Below are 6,512 nucleotides of genomic sequence, written 5' to 3' on the forward strand. Positions count from 1 at the left end.
GTTCTGATAGGCTTATAGATGTAAATGTTCAAAAGTATCTCATATTCAAGTACCTGTACACTGATTAAATGTTAAACATGAAAGCATGTACTCGGAAATATAGTAAAGTATAATATGTATACTCTCATTTGTTTCTAGGTGATAAAAATATTTAACTCTTCTGTTGCAATATTCTTCCAATGTAATGTGGCTTTTTTTCTTAAATAAAGAAGGCAAAGGAATATGAGACTTCCCTTATTCTTATTCTCCACATAACAATCAAGTAAGGCAAGGTGGTAAAGAGATCAGAAATACCTTCAGTTAGTGCAACGACTTCCTATTTTCCAATGAATTCCGCATGATTTCAGTTAGGTTTTTTGAGCTGAGAACAAAAATATGTACCTCAAGGCTGTCTATTTTTCAAAAAATATTTTAAAATATGTATCTCCAAGCTGATTATTTTATTTTTAATACTGAAATATGTCTACCTATAGGTGTGTAGAAGAGTTGAGTATATAAATATTTCTAGAATGAGAGTTGCAGAGTAAATGCAAATGAGCACATGGAAAATGTTCCTATGTTCATCTCTTAATGAACTTTACTACTGTATACGTTTTCAGATCTAAAATTCCATTTCCCCAAACAATAACAACATTGTAATTTTAGTCCCTATCAAGGCCAGAATAGCTGTCACATTTTAGAAGAGAGAGACGCCTTTGGAGAAGAGTCAGAAATCAAAGCATTATTTGCTGATATAGGTTCCCTCTAACAGATTTTAGGTCACCAAATGTCCATTTATTCAGAAATATTTCCTTTCATTTGCTCCTGATGCATCTTCTTATTCCCTAAGTATTTCTGCTGTGTATGAATTGGTAGAAACTACATCATACATAGAATCAGAATAAATGGGTTGCAGCATTGTTCCTGGAACTATTTTCTAGGGTCACTTAAAAGTATGACAGATAGGCTATAGCCTATCTCCATCCATTATTCATCCATTACTCTGAAGACCCCCAGTCCTACCTTGCCTAGCAAGCAGGACTGCAGTAGTCTATAGTATGTAGGCAATGACACCTAGTGGGCTCCAACAAAACTTACAGTTTTCCCAAACGCTCTAAAGAACAGTTTAGATCAAGTCATTGCTGTCCGGGATGTTCTGACTTTCATATAAATGTATATTTAAAAGTACAATCAAATACGAATAGTTGAAGGTTGAATTTAGCACTTACGGCTGGTTTTTACTATAAGAGCATGAAGATTTATTTTAATTAGGAACTTCAGTTTACAGTGCCTGTGCTATGGTAAAAACTGAAGGACTCTGTTCAAGTAACACAGGATTCTGCACTTCCCCAAAGTGGGGAAAACACAATTTGCTCTTTCATGGCAAGCAAAATGACAGGGTAAGACTGACTGACTTCAATGATTATGTTTACACCAACAGTATGTATGCTCAAAAGCTATGTGGACTGGGGTCCCAATCACTGACACAACTGCCACATGCCAGTTCAGACTGGCCTGAAAAGATGTGATAGTTAAAGTCAAAACTGTATAAGCTTTGTTCCTCAATATGTTCTTCCTAATGCTCTCAAAATAACCTAAGCCTCCAGCCTCCTATACAGACCTCATGGTGTTCCATTGAGAAGATAAGTTTGATTATTCCTATGCCACTTGTAAAGAGAATGTAGTACCATGTGATAAAGTGACTTTATTGCAGTCATCAGCAGGGAAGTGAAGAGCTGCAAATACACGTCCAGCCACTAAACTGTTATTGCAGTTTATCCCAAGACTTCAATTTGTATTTCCCTAAGGGAAGTTATAGCCTATAGAATTTTCCATAGAATCTTCTTCCAAGTGTAAGATAAACAGCTTCTTCTAAGATAGATAGCTGTGGTGTGGGACCAAATTATGATCCTGCCTGGGTATCAAACTAACCTGCTGTGGCTCCAGGAAGTATGACACTAAAAGGACAAAGACCACGAAAAGAACATGATTTACCTAGTCCAGTTCCCTGAAATGTCATGACTTTTGCCAACTGACTCTTTTGCCAGTTGCTGCCTGCAGTTGTAGTACAACCCTTGTTGAAGTGTTTAAGGGAAGCACAGCAACAGCTGCCGTAAGGACCAGTAGAAGAGTGCACTAAGTGAAAAGGAGCATTAATTCTCACTGGGATAGCTGTAGTTTTTGAGCGGAAGCTGCTTTTGAGAACAGCTGTTTTCTGGTTCTGTCAAATCCAGGCCCCAGATTTTTCATGAAAGCCTGATTGTACACAGGCCAGGCAGCTGGCACTACTGATTTTATAATCTTTGCCTGGTTATTATCAAGCTAAGCTCACAGTTGTTAATGTTGGCACAGAAGTTATACACTGACACACAAACAAACGCATTTACCTATTTCAATAGAACAAGCTTTGACTATTAAATAGAGTTATAATTTAATAATGTTCATTTTAAGTGACACATTCTTCTCATTTTATTTTTATATGTCTTTTCACTACATTAATAAAGGTTAAATCAAACTTACCTTCAGATTTTCATGCACATTTATTTTGAAACTCTGGTTCCAGAATTGCTGTTATTCTTCAAAGTATTAGTTGGAGTTCTGAAGAGCTGTGACTGGTAATAAACTGCCAGAAGACTTCAATTTCTGCTGCTTATCTGCATTAAAAGATTACATAAATACATAAAAATTATGCCAATATATGCTGCAGCTAGATAATAATGAATGGGGAATAGTGTAGACATACAGTGACACAAGATGGGACCCATACAGCTCAATGTATTATAGAACTAAATATATATGAATTCCAACATAGATACTACATTATTGGGATTATACATGCTACAGAAATGTGTTTACTAATTTTAATGTGTTTTCACAATGATATAAACTGACTTATGGAGACATTTTGGGGGTTGTTTCTGTCTTCATTAAATCTTTTACTCCGAAGCCTTTGGTTTAAACGCTACTTTCTCATACAGTCAGAAAGCAGTTCTGGGAGTCAGCTTGGAAGCATTTAAGTTAAAAGCTATTATTCTCTCTATATAAGTATTTTATTCATTAAACTATAAAGCTTTATATTTATATAATTTTGTTTAGCTTTTTTTGTAAGCATAAGTCTTTAAGGATGTGGTCCAACACTGGTTAGCATCAAGGAAAGAATACTGGAAGCCCTCCCAGTAGATACACTACATATTGGCATGTGGTAGTCAAAGGATTGTTTTAAAATTCAAATAATTTAAAGCAATCATACATTCCTTAAAATTAAAGCGCGCTTTAATTTCAAGGTCAACAAATATGGATGCTATCTATCAAGCCATCCTGAACCATACTAAATTGTGCCAGGCTTACAATGTTTCTGGAAATTGACCTTAAAAAAATCCTCAAGATTCCACATATGTTCAATACTCTTGATTATCATAAAGCTTCTCAAGAAAAGTCTAATGACAAGAAATAAAAACCTTAAGATGCATTTCTTTACTGATAAGTCTGACACAGAAGCAAAGTTAGCAGATTTAATAACAGCAACTGTGCTGCAGCATCTAGTCGTTCAACCTACAGATCTCAAGCTTCCTACCCTATTTTACAGTGTATTCCAATGTAATACTTCGCTGCAAAGCTTTACAGCTACATGACCAAGACTTAGGTAGACAAATATGATGATCTAGAGAGATATAAAAGGCTAAAACTACAGTGATTCTAACCACTGGTCTTATTTGTCTCCCACTTCAAGAAATTGTAATCAGAAATCCTCAAAGCCCTCACTCAAATAATTACCAAGTGACAGTATTGAAGCTTTTTATGTAAATTCTACAGGGATGTTCCAGGGTCTGTTTATATCCAACAGTATCATGCTGTAAAAGGTTATTTCTTCTATTTGGACATGTTATAAGCAAGGCTGCAGATCAGGCAGTAGGCAAAGTATGGTGTTCATCATACCTGCTGGTGCACTGGTCACCAACTTTTTTCATAATCATCAGAGATGAGAGGACATGGCATGCTTCAATTTCTTTTTCAGCCTGAGACAATTCTGTAGATTCTCACATGGCTTATACTTCAGCACTTTTACATATGACCAGCCCTGCTGTTTACCCTACACTTCTGAAGGAAGCTACTGCTCCTCCAGCACAGGTAGCAGCAGTAAACATGCTGACTCCTCGGCTGTTTGCAGCTGATTTTATCAGAAAGAGCTACGGGATCTTTGAATAGACCTGCAGAGCTCTCTAGGTCAGTATCTAGCTTGTAACTAAGCCCACATGCTAGGTACGTCTCTCTTTACCTGAACCAAGTGTATCAGTTTATCCTGAACTCAAAACCCTGACAATGCTTCTAGCTCTGAACAGCAGCCGTAGAAAGGAACCGTCATTTCCTGCTAGAACCAGGTATTGAAGCTTCCACTAAAGACAGGGCAGAGAGCCTGCATGTGGTAATCTCTTCAAATGACCGCAAGAATCTTCAAGGTTCAGCTCTTAACACCTGAATGTATGTTCCTTCTAGGATGCAAAAATAACAACAATAACAAAATCTAGCTTCCCCTGAACACTATGTTATAGGCCTACAGGATGTGGACAAAGAGAATTTCAAGAAAGGGAGTAACTTGGAAGTGTTTTAAGAGCAGTGGAATACTGTGGGACTCAAGCATGTAGTTGAAGGTTGTGATCCAACAACAGGATTTATTTTTATGTTATAGGATTAAATAGGGAAAAACGTTCCAAACTGGGTTTTTAGATGAAATTCATAAACATACATTAAAACACATCTTCCTCTTAGATAAGTGTAGCAACTATTCGCCTGAAGAGTTGTTTTCTCCCTCTCACTCACATTCTGACTGCTTAAACTTTCATTAAAACAGGAAGGATGTAAAAAGTGGGAACTGAAAAAACACATCTGATGCCCCACTTATGCCAAACAGCCCATCTGCTAAAGGCAGAAGAACCATCTACTTCAGGCATTTTCCTAAGAAATAGTACTGTTTTGTTTAGGGCTCCTTAGGAAAGCAGCAATTAAAAGTAGATATTCCAAATCCTACAAGAATATTCTAATCCATGGGAGCTTAAACGATGGGAGTCTTCTTCCTCTTCCATCCAGGTTATGCTAGAAAGGAGAGGTATCGAGCCATTTGCTGAAGTAAAAAGTGGAGTGTCAAGGCTGTCAGTCAATATAACCATAGAAAGCAACACATCCCTCTCTTGCAGGTGAGGCTCACATGTCATGGGCAGCAACAGGGCTCTTCAGGGAAGAACCACCAGTATTTTGTCTTGGGAAGAGCTAGACCGTGTTGGTTGCTGTCAATTCCACTCTTATGATATCCCTCTCCCAAGACATTATTGGGGTACAGATCTTAACCTGAAGCGGTGCTTCTACCTCATGGTCAGGTACTGCTGCCCTCAGTTGTTTGGCATCTCTTTTTTGGAACTCCATCAATGGGAACTCCTGATGCTTAGCACCAATGAAAGCTATGAAGTGATCTAATTGCATCTGTGTGTCCACATTTAAAATCTTCGATGTTGCTGTCTCTTCACATGTCCTACACTGATATCATAAGAAATCATAATCAGCTTTTATAGACCATATAGCACCGAGCATTACAAGAGGGACTTGTAAGATTTTTATATACCAGTAAAACTCATTTTAAGCAATGGAAACTTGCTATATAGTTTTCATATATAAGCACTTACATCCACACATAAGTGAGACAATAAAACCTAAAAAAGGTGAAACATATTTGAGCAAAGCAAACACGTATACACAATAGCTTTCAGGCCCTCTCCTTATCAGTACTAAGGGTACAATGGGAACTTTACACAGTCTGGTTTTGTGTTGGTTTTAATTCCTGGAATCTAACCAGCATATAAGCAATATTGCTTTGATTGTTACAGTTACTTCCTTTTACTGGAATTCCTTTCTTGTCATAATGCTCTAGGATTTCCTCTGACTTTATCAAATTTAGCCAAACAGTACTTATTATTTGGATTATGAGGTAAACAACCAGGATCATTTTCAAAGTGGGAATATATTAGTTTGTTGCCAATGACGCCACATTATAAATGTGGTCTCTAATTGCTAGGCCAGGTGAAAGGTCATAGAATCGTAGATTCATAGAATGGTTTCGGTTGGAAAGGACCAACCCCCTGCCATGGGCAGGGACACCTTGCACTAAACCAAGTCACCCAAGACTTGGCCTGGCCTTGAACACTGCCAGGGATGGAGCATTCACAGCTTCCTTGGGCAACCCATTCCAGTGCCCAGCACCCTTACAGGGAAGAACTTCTGCCTTAAATCTAACCTGAACTTTCCCTGTTTCAGTTTGAACCCGTCACCCCTTGTCCTATCACTACAGTCCGTGATGAAGAGTCCCCAGCATCCTTGTAGCCCCCTTCAGACACTGGAAGTTGCTCTCAGGTCTCCATGCAGCTTCTCTTCTCCAGGTAGGTCCATTCTTTTCCTCTTGGGCATTTGCAAATTATCATGAGAGACGTTAAAATAATGGAAATTATTAATATTAGGGACTATTTTGTTCTAATCTGGTCGTTTGC

The 6,512-nt window shown here is 37.9% G+C and overlaps 1 protein-coding gene across 1 annotated transcript in view; it reads right to left on the reverse strand.

Moving 5' to 3' along the window:
• Positions 1–5,086, reverse strand: part of ODF2L (outer dense fiber of sperm tails 2 like) — a 44,262-nt gene extending 39,176 nt beyond the window's left edge. Inside the window, exons 1-2 of the mRNA XM_061462204.1 lie at positions 3,916–5,086; positions 2,500–2,633 (exon numbers count right to left, since the gene is read on the reverse strand). The gene's annotated coding sequence lies outside the window, so the exon portion shown is untranslated. The remainder of the gene's footprint in view (positions 1–2,499; positions 2,634–3,915) is intronic.
• Between the last annotated feature and the right edge of the window lie 1,426 nt (positions 5,087–6,512).

This window comes from Pezoporus flaviventris, unplaced genomic scaffold (assembly GCF_033815535.1).
Source record: "Pezoporus flaviventris isolate CSIRO_AGI_PZ_B2104156 unplaced genomic scaffold, CSIRO_AGI_Pfla_v1 ptg000001l, whole genome shotgun sequence".
Taxonomy (NCBI): Eukaryota; Metazoa; Chordata; class Aves; order Psittaciformes; family Psittacidae; genus Pezoporus; species Pezoporus flaviventris.